At 39.2% G+C, this 16360-nt stretch overlaps 1 protein-coding gene across 3 annotated transcripts in view; it reads left to right on the top strand.

Annotated features, from left to right (window-relative positions):
- Positions 1–961: 961 nt before the first annotated feature.
- immp2l (inner mitochondrial membrane peptidase subunit 2) overlaps positions 962–16360 on the top strand; it is a 165343-nt gene continuing 149944 nt past the window's right edge. For 2 of the 3 annotated variants that reach the window (XR_010928486.1, XM_067590694.1), the window contains exon 1: positions 962–1026. The gene's annotated coding sequence lies outside the window, so the exon portion shown is untranslated. Of the gene's footprint in view, positions 1031–16360 lie in introns of all 3 variants that reach the window. The other variant, XM_067590695.1, reaches the window with a different exon arrangement.

The following is a 16360-nucleotide window of genomic DNA, read 5'->3' as shown; positions in this document are numbered from 1 at the left end:
AATATGGAAGATGACAATTTATTTGTCCATAAACCATCAGACTCTCACACAAAAGTCCTCCTACTGAAACAACACAACAGGTTGTCAGTATCTTCAAAAACAACACAAATGTGACAACAACAATTCAGACAATCTATTTCTGATCTGACATCTCTGAAGTAAAACTCTGGTGTTATTCTATAAACAGGAGGAAATGTGTTGAGGTCTATTTTCAGTGGTGGATTAATCTACATTTTATGTTCTAGTGAGTATTCCTGGCAGCAGGACGGTGTGTGTGGGACTGAGTCAAAATAAACTGCAGTGTGTGTGCTTGTGGTAATGAAGGAACATGTAGAGCAGTGCAGTGGTGTGGCTCACTGATGTGTTTTTAATAGTTTTTGGACAACAATGGAGCTCAGAGGTACAGAGGAATAAGATACATGAGGGTCTGACACACACACAATACTTGTTAGTAGATCATTGTTGGTTTGCGTCTGCACATGGGGTTTGTTGGCAATAAAAAAGGATAATATTGCCAGACTTATCCTTAAACTTTGCCTTTTAGAAACAGTAATACACTTCTTATCGAACAGAAATTTAGTTGAAGGATCTATTGTTTTTTTTTTTTTAATCAGGTTTTAGCCTATTAACTATAAAGTTAATGGGAAATCTGGGTACCAGATAAAGAATTTATAAGCATTAATCAATGGCTTAATTAGTGGTTAATAAATATTTTACTAACACTTTTTCATCATTTATAAGCCATTAATAAAAAGGGGTTGAACATCGGAGGTGCCTAAAGTATTAGATGAGGTAAATGTTATAGTGGTATAGAAAGGAGGCAACTCAAAAATTATGCTTATAAATGATTTATAAAGCATCAGTGAACAATTTATTAACCGTTAATTTAGTCATTAAAAACAAATTGTGAACCAGTCCTATTAACTCCTGAGCCGCTCTACTATTCAGATAACACAGCAGTCTTTAGGACCCCGTGGGCAGCACATGACGTAAGACAACAACAGGAAGACGGAACTCACGTTGCTGGTAGGTGTGTTAGCTGCTGCAGCTTTCATTTACTTTCACAAGCGGGTGAGATGTATTTTAATCGGGAGTAGAAAGCCTTCCAGTGTTCTTCCTGCATGTGTCACTGACCCGCTGTTACTGACATCTTGTTGTGTCCTCTACACTGTTTTAAAAGTTAGCTCACCGGTTAGCCACTACGGCTAGCTGTTGGCACCATGGTCAGCACACAGAGTGACAGCTGCAGGCATAAAGCTCGTAAACGAGGATTGTTTGACGATAATTGCTGTTAAGGTGGAAGTGAGGGCTGTTAAGGTGGATGCTGGCTTGTTTCTCCGACTGACTTTATTAAGTGTGAGTCTGTTCTGTCTGTGTGAAGAAAGTTTGATTGTTTTTTTTTTTTAAATTGATTTACAGACACAAAAACAAAAATCCAAGGTATAATGTAACATGTTCAAGTGATTTCCAACATGGTCCTAAGATGTTAAAAGACAAAAATACATAAAGAAACATAAGACATTAAACAAAACTAAGCAATACAATAATAAAATCCCCAAAACACATCACCACAATTTAAATAAATAATAATGTATTAATACCCAAATACAAGGACAAATCAATAGCTAAAGTAACAAGGTCATTGCAGATTTCATTATAAAATTAAATTCCAATCTGACTTCTAGAAGCCTCTTTCATATTTAAAAACTTGATCTGTAACGGTTCCACAACATGACAGCAATGTAAAAAAGGAACTTCTGGCTATGTTATTGACTCAGTGCAGTTTACATGAACGCACACATCGCCCTGGTATTACAGTTATGCTGAGTATGGACCACTGTTATCTGAGAACACACGTACAGAGGAGCATTTCTCATACTGTACATATGATGCAGCTTCTGTTCTACTCTGAGCTGTGCTGGCAGCTGTCACATACTTTCTGAATCCGTCACTACCAACATGAGTTCGAGGGGAACTTTTAATAAATACCGAATAATATAACCAGCAGTTTGTTCCTAAATTAAGTTGCCAAACCACTGAACCAATCAGCAATCAGCAAAATGAAGAAAGTTTGTTGTTGCTGCTGTGAATCAATGACAGACATCATAAATCAGGCAGAAAAAACTCAGTACATTCAATCAATTACTGCAGGGAGAGAAATATTCTACTTTTTACTTCACTGCATTCACCTGAGTGCTGGAGGTAATAAAAACAAGATGCACTCACAAAATATAATTCATTGTTGAAGATAAAACCAGTGATTTCCAACGTTTTTGGCTTGTGACCTTGATGACAGAAGCAGTGTCTTGCTGGAGTCCATTGTCACTTCTCAGCATGGCTGGATTAAGCTCCTTAAATTGATCAATCGATTAGTTGGCAACTGTTAAATTAATTGCCAACTACTTTGATAATCGATTAATCGTTTTGAGTAATTTTAGAAAAAAAGTTTCCAAATTCTCTGATTCCAGCTTCTCAAATGTGAATATTTTCTGGTTTCTTTAGTCCTTTATGACAGTAAACTGAATATCTTTGGCTTGTGGTTTGGGCTTTGGGAAACATTATCTGACATTTTACAGACCAAACAACTAATCAATTAATTGAGAAAATAATCAATAGATCAATTGACAATGGAAATAACCGTTAGTTCTAGCCCTAAATTTATTAGCCTAATAGATAAAGTCATTCAGGACTAGTTTTCCATGATAGTAAACTCAACATCTTTGAGTTTTTGACTGATAATCATCTGAATATATTAACTTGAGCTTCAGGGAATAAGAATCAGCATTTTTCACTATTTTCTGACATTTTATACACTGAACAACCAATCAATTACTAATAAAAATAATTGATAAGTAAAATAATAGTTGGCTGCAGCCTTACAGTCCTCTTATGATGGAATAATTCTACTTCGCTCCCAGCTTTCTGTTTGATCAAACACAACTTTACAACAGATGAGCTCAACAGAAACTTAAACTATTAAAGTCTTCAAACTAGACTTTGACACAGCGTTTCTCTTCAAGACCAGGAACACGAGACGGAGGGTGGAGGACCTGTCAGAGTCCAGATTATGTTGGCCCATATGATATGGAGTAAACTAATAACATAAATCACGGCTGTATTCCTTCTATGTGTGCAGGCTCGCTGGCTTTGGAACGGCCATTGATAAAGTTGTTAGTTACGCTCGTCCGTTCCTGCTACGACGAGTCAAAATGTCTGCTGTGGAAAAAGGTTTATCTATATTTGATTTTTGATATGACTTTGTACAAAGTCATATAAAACCATGAAGGATAAACCAGAAAAAAAGGAATTCATGAATATTTTAATTAAAAAGAGGTTTCGGAGGTGTTGTAGATAATCATGGTCCCGATGGTTTTTCTGATTTGTTTGTCCTCGCAGTGCTTCGAGTCTCATCTCGTCGTTGAAGGTGTACGCAGGGTTTTCTTTCAGACATGACATGGAAAATAAAACAATTTAAAATAAAAACACAACTTCTGTCGGTATAATGTTTTCCATTTAAAAAATATGACGTCTCTTTCTTGTGAGTGAATCTTAGTCCCACACAACAAATCAAACACATGTTCCAATGTTTTCCTTTATACATTAATACATTCATAAAAAAATAGTATTACAAAATACACAGGATTCAGAAATATAATATATATATATAGAGAGAGAGAGAGAAACTTTGTTTGATACATTAAATTTTTGATATAATATACTTTTGTTTGTTATTTTAAGACCAAATTATTATTATTATTTAAAAGTGAGTAATCTAAAAGTACACAGCAATAAATCAAATAAGTTTGATATATCTGTTATTTAATTTGCCGTCCTGAAAGCCCAAAGTGTCCCAACAAACAGTCCACAACCCAAAAATATTTAGTTTAGACTAAATAAAAACAGATTGAGAAGCTTGAATCAGAGAATTTGGACTTTTTTTTTTTCTTAAAAAATGACCAAAATGATCGATCGATTATCAAGACAGTTGGCGATTTAATTTTGTGTCAACTGACTAATCATTGCAACTCTAAACCATTTAAAATAATATCTGTCTTAAATATTTTTATGATTTATTAATCTGCTTTTTATTTAAGTTTTGTCTTTAAACTTTCAGAAAATAGAGAAAAAAAAGCCTGTCATAATTTCTTAGAGCCAATGACGACGTCTTCAAATGTCTTATTTTGTCTGATCCGAACATAGTCAGTTTACTATCATGTATTAAACATACAAGCTTCAATTCCTCACATTTGAGAAGCTGCAATAAGTAAATGTTTGGCATTTTTCCTTAAAAAAAAAGATTAAAATAATTATTCTATCATCAAAATAGTTGATGCAGGTTTGTGGAAGAAGGAATCAATGTATGTAAGCAAGTGAATACCAGAAAAGTATGATTTTTTTTAACCTTATTGTCTAAAGCTGCGTCATTTACTGCAAAAATGTGTTCAAAAGTTGATGTGAAGCTTATATGAGGCTTCAGCAGTCCTAGTTAGTCATATCAAGTGGATATCTGACACATTTACAGTCTTTTTTAGCATCAAATTCCCTCTTTGTGTTTCCTCGGACAGTGTTTCCCTGTTGAGCTGCAGGTGGAAGTATAGAAACAAAAAGAGGGACTTTGGCACTAACAAGACTGTAACGTTGAAAGATCTACTATCTACTTGATTTGACTCATTTGGACGCTGAAGCTTCATATTAGCTTCAGATAAACTTTTAAATACATTTTTGCGCAGAAGTTGGACTGTAGATTTTGTCCTCCATCACTTCCATTGTAAGTGCATTATGAAGGGATCTTCTAATAGTCAGTATGAACAGGAGGAATGATTACAGCAAGAAAAAACATGTTTCAGTGTTAAATATGGGCTCCTGTGAACCTGTCTGTCAATCAGCATCACCTGTGGCATTATGAATACAGGTGGGTTTGAGGGCTACAAAAGCTGTTTGATGAATGGGACAGCACTCTGTTAAATAACATAGACCTGAAACAGTTCGTCCCACACTGAACAATATAAGGCTGTCATGCTGCTGAAAGGCTGTTGGAGCAGCTGAGATGATTAAATGTCAGATATTACAGATGTAATCTACAGAGCTGCTGTCCTCTTTTCTGGAGGATCAGATTATTTCTTTGTATGGACACATGGAGCTGAATGACATCATTATTACTTTTTATCACACAAACAGGAAAAACAAAGATGTGACAAAAAGATAAAAGAGATGCATTGAAGTAGGCAGTGAGGTAATCAAGTACACATGAGCAGACGACTCAGAAATACAGTATTTTTTAAATCCTTGCAACAAAAAACATTATCGTGGTTTTGAGAAAGCTGAAATATTTTTAATTAGTCTGGCTTCCATCTACATTCAGCGCAAATTTTAACCGAATTTCCAGAAAACTGAAGAATTGTTTTGATCCACTACTGTTATGTGAATATTAGGAGTTGGTTCATTAAGATAAACAGTTGGTGGCGCTAATTCTCCAGTTGGTGCCATTTAACCATTACAGAGGAAGACGACACGACGAAGAGCGGCAGACAAAGCTTAAACGATGGAAAATGTGATGGAAATATGACATTTCTGTTTGCTTGAGAAGCTAACAAACTTGCTAACAGTTAGCAAACTTACTTAGCACGATTGCTAACGGGACAACAACTTCAAACAGTTAATTCAAAAGTTATATTTGTAGCATCGACTCCTTTTTCATATCTAAACCATTAGTGCTCTTTTGTGGAATAGTTTTTACTTTGACAGAGGAGGTTAAATAAAAGTGAACGGCGCGACGCAGCTAATAAGCTACGATAGCTTCCTCTATTTTGGACTCTCCAGCTCTCTGTCCCCTCAAAGGTCAACACTGACCCAAGACAGCTTGCTATTGGTCAATGGCGATAATTTGCAAGTCACCAAAGTTCACCAAAATTCCTATTCCTTGAGTTGAATTTGTAGTTGAGTGTCCAGGCCTTAACCTCTTAACGTAGAAGGATAAACAAAGCATATTTAAGTGTTAGCGCTGTGACAGACTGGAGACCTGTTTGTCCAGAGCGTGTCGACTAAGCTTCCAACCCCCCTCCAGCCTCTCGACCCTGTAAAAGAACAGTGAAAATAGGGATGATTATTTTCATTATCAATTAGTCTGTTGATTATTTTTCTGATCACTCAATTAGTTGTTTGGTCTGTCAACCTAAAATGTCTCATTTTATTCCGACCAGCAGTCCACAACACCAAAGATATTCAGTTTACTGTCATAAACGACTAAAGAAACCAGAACAGTCTCACATTTAAGAAGCTGGAATCAAAGAGTTTTAGCACTTTTCTTAGAAAATGACTCAAAATGATTAACTGATTATCAGAACAGCTGGAAGTTAACTTTCTCTTGATCAACTAATTGACTTGTTGCAGTTCTAGTTTACAAATCTGGACAAAATCTGAATGAAAGCTTGAACCTGGACATCAGCCCAGCAGCGTCCCTTTGTTGTAACGTGTTATGTGGAGTTAAACTGTGTTGCGATGTGTTGCGTTGGTGAAGACTCCTGCTGCTCTGTGATGTTTGGCTGCTAAATAACCTCAGCAGGGAGGCAGATGCAGTGCTCTGGAACAACCAAGACACATTTTTATCAAAAATATCACACTCAGAGTAACGTCTCCATTGTTTTTTTTCTCCTTTCACTCATGATTTTTACTGTCACATCTGCTGACGAGTGTGTTTTGACATCTGGTATTTGCCTTCAGAACCAGTCACATGGGGGAATATGTTCAGCGGTGGCTCAGCCTGGTTATTTGTTTAATTTTTGTGCTGTTAAGTGGTTTCCAGCCTGTATTTGTGTACCTGATTGGCTGCCTGAGCTAATGACTGCATCACTGGTGGCCCAAACTTCCCATTAGGCCTCCAAGGTGAGCGGAAGCAGGGATTTCTGTAATGCTTTCTCTGCTGTCGTGGCCTAAAGAGCCACGTCTGATGTTCTGCATGAGAGATAAATCCCATTTGTGGCCCGGACGGTGGGCCTGGATCCTCCCAGCTTATCGTCAACGCTGACAAGCGTCCAATAATCACCTCAGCTGTGGCTGAGTGAGCACGGTCATAGCCGGCATCACACGGCTGTCTGGAGATGAATAAATATTCAGTGATGAGGTTAAAGAGATTATCCAGTTAATGACTTATTTGGTATGAGCACCTAATTCAAAGTCAAACTAAGTGTCCCGCTCATTGACGCAACTTTTTGGTGCCCGTTAGAGGCCAAAGGATGGCGATGTCAGTGGGTCAGTCTGTCCAGAGCAAAATATTTGGACCACTAGCAGCTACATGATCATTAAATCTGCTGTGGATGTTCATGGTCCCAAGAAGATGAATCCTAATGTTTTCAGTCAGCTTTTCCTGAGCACCAGGATCAGGACAAATGTACTTTTGTACCAACAAATCCTCCAAATTACACAACAAAAAACGTTGTTGGTTCATGCGTTCCAGACCGATACATCAAAATGTTTCCTTCACTTTCAATCAACCAATTTCAGCACTGTTTTTAGATGAGGTTAAGGGGCTAATGAGACCTATTTAAAGGGGACATATTCTTCTTTTTGTGATTTTATGTCACTGTTTTGACATCAGATGTTAAACATGGTCAAAGTTCTATAATGCTGCCTGTAAGTCAAAAGCCAGGACTTCAGTCTTCTCCCTTTGTAATTGTACTTTCTGTTCTCTACTGTCTGTTCAGTAGTTTTTGTTGCTAAGGTTGTTCCACGGTTCGTTCACGTTGTCCACCTGCATATTTTGGATTGGATCTGATTCAGGCTCCAACATGTACAGATGTATATGAGAAGTTTATATTTTGACTAAAGAAGGAGAAAAATAAGTGAAATCCTCTACTATTGTTTGTTTACGTAACCTCCAGAGCTGAAGGAAACTTCCTGAAGCTGACCAATCAGAACAGAGTGAGCTCATCAGGAGGCGGGGCCTTAAAGAGACAGGAGCTAAAAGGACCTGTTTCATACAGAGGCCGAACTGAGGGGCTGCAATTAGAGCCAGAATAAGATAAATAAGGAGTTTTTAACTGTAAATCATGCAAAGATATTCCAGTAGAGCCCCAGAATATAAATATAGAGCTGGAAACGTGCACATTTCTGATGGAAATGTAAGTCACACTGAATGATATCAATGTGTTTCATGTCTGTGTGTTCAGATTTGACTGACTTATGACTCAGAGAAGGATGATTTTTGACTCTTCTTCACCTCACGCAGCATCTTCTCTCTGTTGTTAAAATGCCATCCAGAACCATGAGTTTAACTACCGAGGAGCACAGAGAATATTTAATTCCCAACTTCTTCCTGTGATGTTTATCCTGTCTGAATGACTAGCTAAATGAGTACAAAACTTTTTGTGTGTGTTTGTGTGTGTGGTGTGATAAATGGTGCAGCCTCTAGGAGATGCTAGCAGTTCTTTATATTTCATCATGTTATTTTTAGGAGGGCCTTCCAATGCACTATTTCCTCGCAGCACTGTGCGTTCGAAGCCGGCCATCGAGCCGTCAGATCTCCATCTGCAGACGCCTCTCCTACTTAATGAAGCACTCATCAGGAAAAATCAATCTGCTGCCGGCTCTGGGCCTTCTAATGGGAAAAAAAAACTCTTTCATGTTGATAATGGGATTCTGTAATTAGAGCTTCAGTTGTGCGGCGGGTAGAGAAGCACAGAGTACAGAGATGACTTGTTTATCTGGAAGTCAGTAATGTTCACTGTGATGTTTGGAGTGTTTTCAGCTGTCTGAGAGACAAATAAGAGCTGCTGACTTTTTGTCTGGATAAAAGCTCTGTATAGGAGGAAGGGGCTGAACTCAGGTCTGAGCTGTATGCCAGACTGTCCTGCCAGTAATTATAGGTAATCCGCTGAAAAAGTCTCAGTGATAAGAAGAGGGAATTCCATTTCAGTGGCCACCTCGTACTTATGGAAGCAGGCGGAGGTGAACTTTAGGTCCCGGTCAGACTGTGACATTTACTGAACATCCTGGAGCTCTGGCCTTTTAGATTCTCCTGAACATGAAGGCAGCTTCTGTACCCGACTGTAAAGGACACTTCAGACTTTCTGCTCGTCTCCCTCGCTTGTTTTAGAGCTGTTGCCGCTTTGGGAGATATCTTTGTTGCTTTTCTTTGGAAGTCCATTTCTGACAGGAAAAACAAAACAAAATTAGAAACAATAATACTCATGGGAAGTCAGCGTAATGTTGTATGTAGTCATTTTGACATTTTAAGTCAAACCTTTGAGGTAGTAACTCATTATAATGTCAAAATATTGACTTATCAAGAGGTTTGAATTAGTGCAGAATACACACGATCATTAATATAAATGAGCTACTAATGATTTTCACTTACACACTGTGCAGCCACGATAACACCCAACATCCCTCCTCCTTCTTCAAAGGACATCTATGTGAAGGGTACTGTTATAAGGGTAGCATCCTTCTGTTAAGGAATAGTGCAGTGCATAATATGTGTGCGTAGTGAGCGTGTGGTTGCGCGAGCGGTATAAAAGTGGTGAATGTGAGCGGAGCAGAGGAAAAGATTAACAGTAAGTCGTCAGTCTGGCAGTAAATGTACAGTGCAGACTACAGTGTGTCAGTTAATAAATGCTGCAGCTATTGAAGTGGGTCAGCCTAACCTGACCAGGCTCCCTAAAGGTGGACTGACCTTTAAGGTGGACCAGCAATTGTCATTTTTAGTGTCAGTCTCAGCTGCTCTTCAACAGAGAACATAGAAATGTCTGCCTGCTGTTCTTGATCAGCCGAAAAAAATTAAAGTAGAAGTTTCTTTGAGAAATTTATAATGTAGTATAAATTCAAGAGGTTGTGATATGTAGCACAACCAAGCGACAACCTCCGGGGCTGTAAAATGAAGCCAATGCAGAAGTGCCAAAAACTGCAGTTCCTTGAACGACCACTTGAGGCTCCAAAAGCGAGTCAATCCCCATAGACCCCCATGTTAAAATGCCCAACTTTACAGCAGAAATAAACATGTTTACAGCCTGGTACAAACAACGGTTTTGGTCCCTAAAGCTAATTTCCCCTTTCATGACAACTGTACGTGGGGTGAATTTTTTTACGGCCGGAGCGGCTCACTTTGAGCTTCAAAACCGCTCTTCAGAAACAGACGGGCGACGTCACGGTAACTACATCCATATTTTTATACAGTATATTAGCACAACAAGCTAGCAAAGCTCTGTAAATGGAACCACGTTCCTGTTTATGCTCAGTGGCCACACAAGGAGAGTCTCCTGAATTACAATTTTTTCTCTATTTTTAGTCTTTGGAGCCGTTTCCAAACAAACTAGGATGATCAATCAAATCTGTGGCTCACTGACGTGTTTTTAATAGTTTTTGGACAACAATAGAGGTCTACGGCACAGAGGAATAAGATATATCAGGCTTTGGAAACACACACAATACGTGTAAGTAAATCAGTTCATTGTTGGTTTGGCTCCAAACATGAGATTTAATCACAATAAGAAAAATATAGAAAATCTCCAGCCATATCCTTTAAAGGTCTCTGGGTCTCCAGGTGAATCTAACCAAATAACAATCTGAAAGGGACGAGTTCATTAAATGTCACATATTACAGATGTAATCAGCAGAGCTGCTGCCCTCCCTCCTCCAGAGCATCAGATTCCTGCTTTATAGTGCACTCACCAAGCTGACTGACATTTCTTATTTATTTTTTTATACAAACATACAGATGACAATAAGTGTATCTGACAGGATATATGAGACACAGACAAAAGAAATGCACTCAGTCCGTCATTATAAGGACAATCACTCACTGCTGCCATCAAGGTTCATTATATTCTGTGTTGGTGCAGAGGTAGGGTTATAATTTTCTGCAAAAAGATTATTATTATTATTTTTTTTTCACCATTTCATTCACTTATCAGCACATGTGATCTTCAAATGTTTCACATGTGAATCGTAAACAGCCCCCCTGTTAAAATGACATGCTATTCAAAAGCGCAGAGAGAGACAGGAAACACGGGCCATGACATGCATCAAAGGTCTGAAGCTGGAATCCAACCTCGGACATCGTGGTTATGTGGTAAATATCTTCACCAGTAAGCCACCAGCTCACCACAGATCCTTGGAAATGAAGGCACTGCAGATGTGTATAATACTCAGACAGGATTTTACAACTCTGGAAAGTTATCACAGCGTCCAATAACTTATCTTTCTTGCCAGTGAAGACTCCAGGAAGTTACTGGTTGAGCCAAGAAATAATCCAGCACATAAAACGGCGATTTGTCGTTTTTACACTTCACATGTTTTTTGTATGGATTAAACAAACAAGACATAACATGTCAATGAGAGAGCTTTAAAGATTTTTTTTTTTATTATTTGTGAAAGCCAGGTGAGCTGTTTCCTGTCTTTGTGCTAAGCTAAGCTAACCAGTTACTGACTGTAGCCATTTAATACAGCTATAATCAATATTTTTTATTATACTACTTTATGAGCTGACAGTGTGTAATGTGTTGGTTGTGGCTCGTAGCGATGAACCTTTACGGAGCTTTATAGTGAGTTTCAGCTCATTTATTTATCTGTCCGGCTGCAACTTTACTGTTCTGGTTGACTCTCAGGGCTCTCATAGCGTCGTTTTGGGTCGCAGCAGGCAGCTGTTTTCAGAGAAAAAGCTCTCAGACACAGTTAGCGACTAACTGGTGAACATAGTTAACTCAAGTCAAGTCAGTTTTATTTGTACAGCCCAATATCACAGATCAACACGACTCCAAATGAATGATAATGTTGCTCCATAACTCCTGGATGTAGAAATAACCAACAACTCAAAAGCTGACGATATGTCAATGTTGTGTACAAAAAAAACAAAAAAATCAGTTAATGCACACAACAGACAAATATGAGAGTGCTATAAATCTTCTCGTCAAACTGCTCCTTTAAAGGCTGCACTCTGTAGACTGCATTTGTATGATATTCTATCTTAATTGAAATTCTAATTAGCAGCTGCCTGTCAACTAGTAAGTTTAATGAAGTGGTGTCAATAGCCCTCTTCTTTGCCCTTCTCCTCCTCTGCTGCTCTTCACTTTCTTAAGTCTCCATCCAACTTATTTGTGGGTCAGGGCTTTTATACGATTCCCGTCTGCTTCCCCCTGCAAAGCCCAGAACTGCTGCCGAGGCAGAAGCGGAGCTGGTTTTTGGGGGGAAATCTTGCAGCGGCCGGCTGTAATCAGCGTCCCTGCTGCCTTGCTGCATCCTCCCCTGTGGATTTATTGGTCTGGAAAAGCTGTGGAGCGCCAACATTAGTCACCGGCTGAGATGGAGTCCAGCCCAGAGACCCAGAAATTCAATTCTTGTAATCAGAGCAAAAGCACACCACAATGTCTTGGCTTGATAGGGGCTGATATGCTGACCTGAGGTCTGCCCCGTGCTCTGCGCTCAGTGAATTTGATATTTATACCTTCTGTATCAGGCTCATCTGAATAAATTGGAAACGGTTAGTGGAATTGGGTTTGTTGAGCTCCTGACAGATCTGTGAAAAGCTGCTTTTAGACAAAAGAGGCCTTGTCATCCTCAGATGACATGGCACGCCACTCTTTTACTCCGTTCTTTTCTTTTATGATGCTGATATAAAAGCAGGAGCTCTTATTTCTGTGGATGCCGCAGTCTAATAACCCACAATAAGTGTTTGTTTATGATAACCTGTCTAGTCTATTGCCACAGCTTGTTACTGAGCCGCTTCTGCATATTGGATGCTGGCATGAATACCAATGCAGAGAGAGAGAGAGATGTGCTGCATTAACTCGTTTGTCACTATGTCGACAATATTAATACCTTTTCTGCAGACTTGATAAAGACTGTTCCCCCAGTGGAGCTCACTTTAATGTGGTGGAGTGCAGTTGTCACCGCGTCATAAACAAAGCCACAGCGAGGCAGGCAGCTCATTCAAAAACTGTAGAACCACAGCCTGCGTTTTTGTGGACCACAAACACAGAACGAGAGAGGAATAATCCTACAAAGGCCTTCTATTATCTCTCATTCTTATTCTCTTCATGATTTCCTTCAGGTGTGTTGCCTAGACCTCATCGTTGTCTTTGGTTTCTGTTTTTCAGCATTAATGAGTTTTGTTGCAATCGGAGCTGTGAGTTGCTCTTTCTCCTCACGCTCCACTTTAGCACAAACAAATGAAAAACAAAGTCACATTTTGGATTTTCTTTTCCAGCGAGACCAAGAAACACACATTCTTGAGTGATTTACTCAGATAGATTTGGTACTGTGGAGCACTCTTAAGTCATTGCTGATGAAACCATTTAAGAAGATAGAATCAAAGATGAAGGACCGTCATACAGTTTTGAATCAATAAGTTGTTGTCACAGTTATTTATCAAATCAAATTTTCCTTTGATTGTCGGGGCGAGTGGCTTTTCTTTATCATTGCAAATCCAGCTGAAATCACATTTTGTTTAAATCTCTTTTTTGGAGTAAAAAAATGATTCTTAAAAATATATTATTAGTAGGAAGAAAGAAGGTCTTTGAATGCCTATTAGAAATGCTCCTTTTTCATCTCAGCAGCTGGGGGGACATGTTGGTGTTACACCACAAAGAACAGAGACAAAGTAAAGAAACTGCTGTAGCTACAAGTCATAGACAGCGTGTCGCTAACAGGGATTTTGAAGAGCAACAACCAAACCAGCATCTAACAGATTCAAAGTGACATCTGCAGGTATGTTACAAGTTTAATGTGCTGCAGCTGAGTAGCTAATTGGCTATATAGCATGCTAACTGAGGTTAGCGGTGCACTTCTCCCTGGTGAATGTTTGTTTGGAGACTTGTTCAACAAGCTAAGCTGCAGGACAAGACGTGTGTTCATGTTTGTAAGTTAGATAAGAAGGAGACTTTAGCAGGAAAGCTAATGTGGGTTGTTGTTCAGAGTCAGTGGCTCTTGTGTTGAGTAGCAGTATGCAATCAGGCTCAGTGTGACCGTCTGCTCTGCCAACGATAGAACGACATGTTTTCACTTTATGCAAAGATTTGATTTGCTGGATTGAAATAAGGACTCCAGCTATGTAGAAGGATAATGGAACAGTATTTAATCTTGCAAGACTACAACTAGATTCCTATTGAGATTATTTCCCATCCGACTCCGATGTTCGGAAATGTTACGTTCATGTAAGTCACTATAAACCACAGACAAATACACATATTGGAACATTAGCTACTAAGATGCTGACATTGGAATATCAGCCTGTCTTGTGAATGTGAACAACAAAAAAGTGCATAAATGCTGCTGCAGTGTGAAATGTTTTAATATTACACAGCTTTGAGCTGGTTTTGCCTTGTAAAGCTGCTCTTCACGCACAGGACAGACATATCTAATTAGTAGAATAAGATGTGCAGTATTTTCCCCGAGACAAACAAATCATCATAAGTGTGATTCTTTAATTATGCTTCAGATTGAGGTCATTTCAAAGTCATCACACTTCTCTGGTGCAAAACAAGCCACACAAGGGAACGACAGCATACTTCCAAGACAACAACCAAACCTTACAAACTGGACTGAAGAAAAGAGAGATACTTGAAATAGTGAAGACAGACTCACAGCTGGCTTAAAAAGTTACTGTAACTATAAAGAATTCACAGTTTGTCACCATCTATAACATAGTTATAGCTACTGTCTTGTTAATACTACTAATTAGATGTTGCTATAGCCAAAACATTTCCATTTTCACGTGATGCAACAACATTAATACGCTCTGTTGACATCCATTGTCACAGTTATATAGAAGATCAGAGGCCACCTTGACTTTGAAAATCTTTTAGTTAACACTAAGCGACGCTTTCTGTACACAACAAACTCATCCTGGCGCTCCTCTCTCCAACGCTCACTCATGTTTCCACCGATTTCTTCCTGCAACAACTCAACTCGTGAGATTTCAGAGCGAGACACAATAACAGATCGGATCAAGCAAAAAGGTAAAGAAATATTTATTTCTCTGTGTAGTCCTTTCCGTAATGTTGTCAGACACTTATAATAATAACAGTCGGAGCCTGTCAGTGGCAGAAACACTTTAAGTGGACGTACATTGACAGGGTTCAGCTTCTTAAAGGATTACATCGCAGCCTGTTTTGCAGCTGCTGGCTGAGACGATCTCATTCAATATCAGAGCAATTTCAAAAATTGTTGACCCCATTATTCACTTAGACTCAAAAAGATGGGAGAAGAGAGTCCAGGTTGAAGAATCTCTTTAATAGTCCACTATCTTGAGTCATCGCTACCTGCACTGTAAGTTACACTGATAAATCAAAAAATAATTTCTTGCCTCAAGAATCACACTGATTAAACCATTACTACCAGTGGTCCATTATGCTCATTGATGAGTCTACTGAGGTTGTGAGTCAGTCATGAGTGGGCACGATGCTGTTGATGCCTGCAGTGCTTGTTGTGTGTGTGTGTGTGTGTGTGTGTGAGGGACTCTAACAAGGTCCTGGCTGCTGCCTCCTAGTGGCGGCCCTGTCCCAGATACAGAGACCAGTAGTAGGTGTAGTGACACACAAACCTGTCAGACAGCCAAAGGATGGACGCTAGGTTATGTAAAGTTTTCACATCTTACACCCCTCATTAACTTTGTCCCTCTGTTTTAATACGTGTGATGGATTGCAGGGCCGCTCCTGCCATTCAGAGTTTTCTAATTAGATTGTAAACATGGAGTAACTTGTGAACACCTCTACAAAGTCAATCGCCCTCCTACACACACACACACACACACACACACACACACACATACCAGGGTGGGAAAATAACTTTTTAAAATGTGAACATCTACCATCACCTGACAGATAAATGTTCAAATTCACCAGCCACTTAATACTAAATCATTATTTTATGTCTGAAATCTACCAACCACTCTCATATTTTAGCAGTATTTGGCTGGTGGCGGGTGTTAATTTCCTACTCTGACACACACACACACACACACACACACACACACACAGGAAAGGCAGAGAGGGAGCACTACAGCCAGATTTATATGATTGAAGCTCGCAGTCTTCAGCTGACACTATGGTTAAATCGTAGGCTAATAGCAAACATTGTAGTAGCTAACGTTAGCTTCAGGATGCAAATTTACGAATCCTACTTTGGCGAAGGCGTGACCCGCCCTGCTCTGCCTCCGATTGGCTCGGCCAGACGATGACGTTTCTCACATGCAGCAATTTCTGTCCACTTTTTTTTTTCCTTCCTGCTCCAGTGTATCTCGGTACAAATGGGAAAACACATCAAAGAGGCGCTCATGTTCACTTCACAACTCCACCAGTTTCTCCTCTTTTTTCTCCACAAACCAAGAGAACCGAGACTTGTTCATGTTCGTGTCAAACCCCCAGGAACAACG

The sequence above is a fragment of the Thunnus thynnus genome, chromosome 5 (assembly GCF_963924715.1).
Source record: "Thunnus thynnus chromosome 5, fThuThy2.1, whole genome shotgun sequence".
NCBI lineage: Eukaryota > Metazoa > Chordata > Actinopteri > Scombriformes > Scombridae > Thunnus > Thunnus thynnus.
This window is presented reverse-complemented; position numbering and strand designations above follow the sequence as displayed.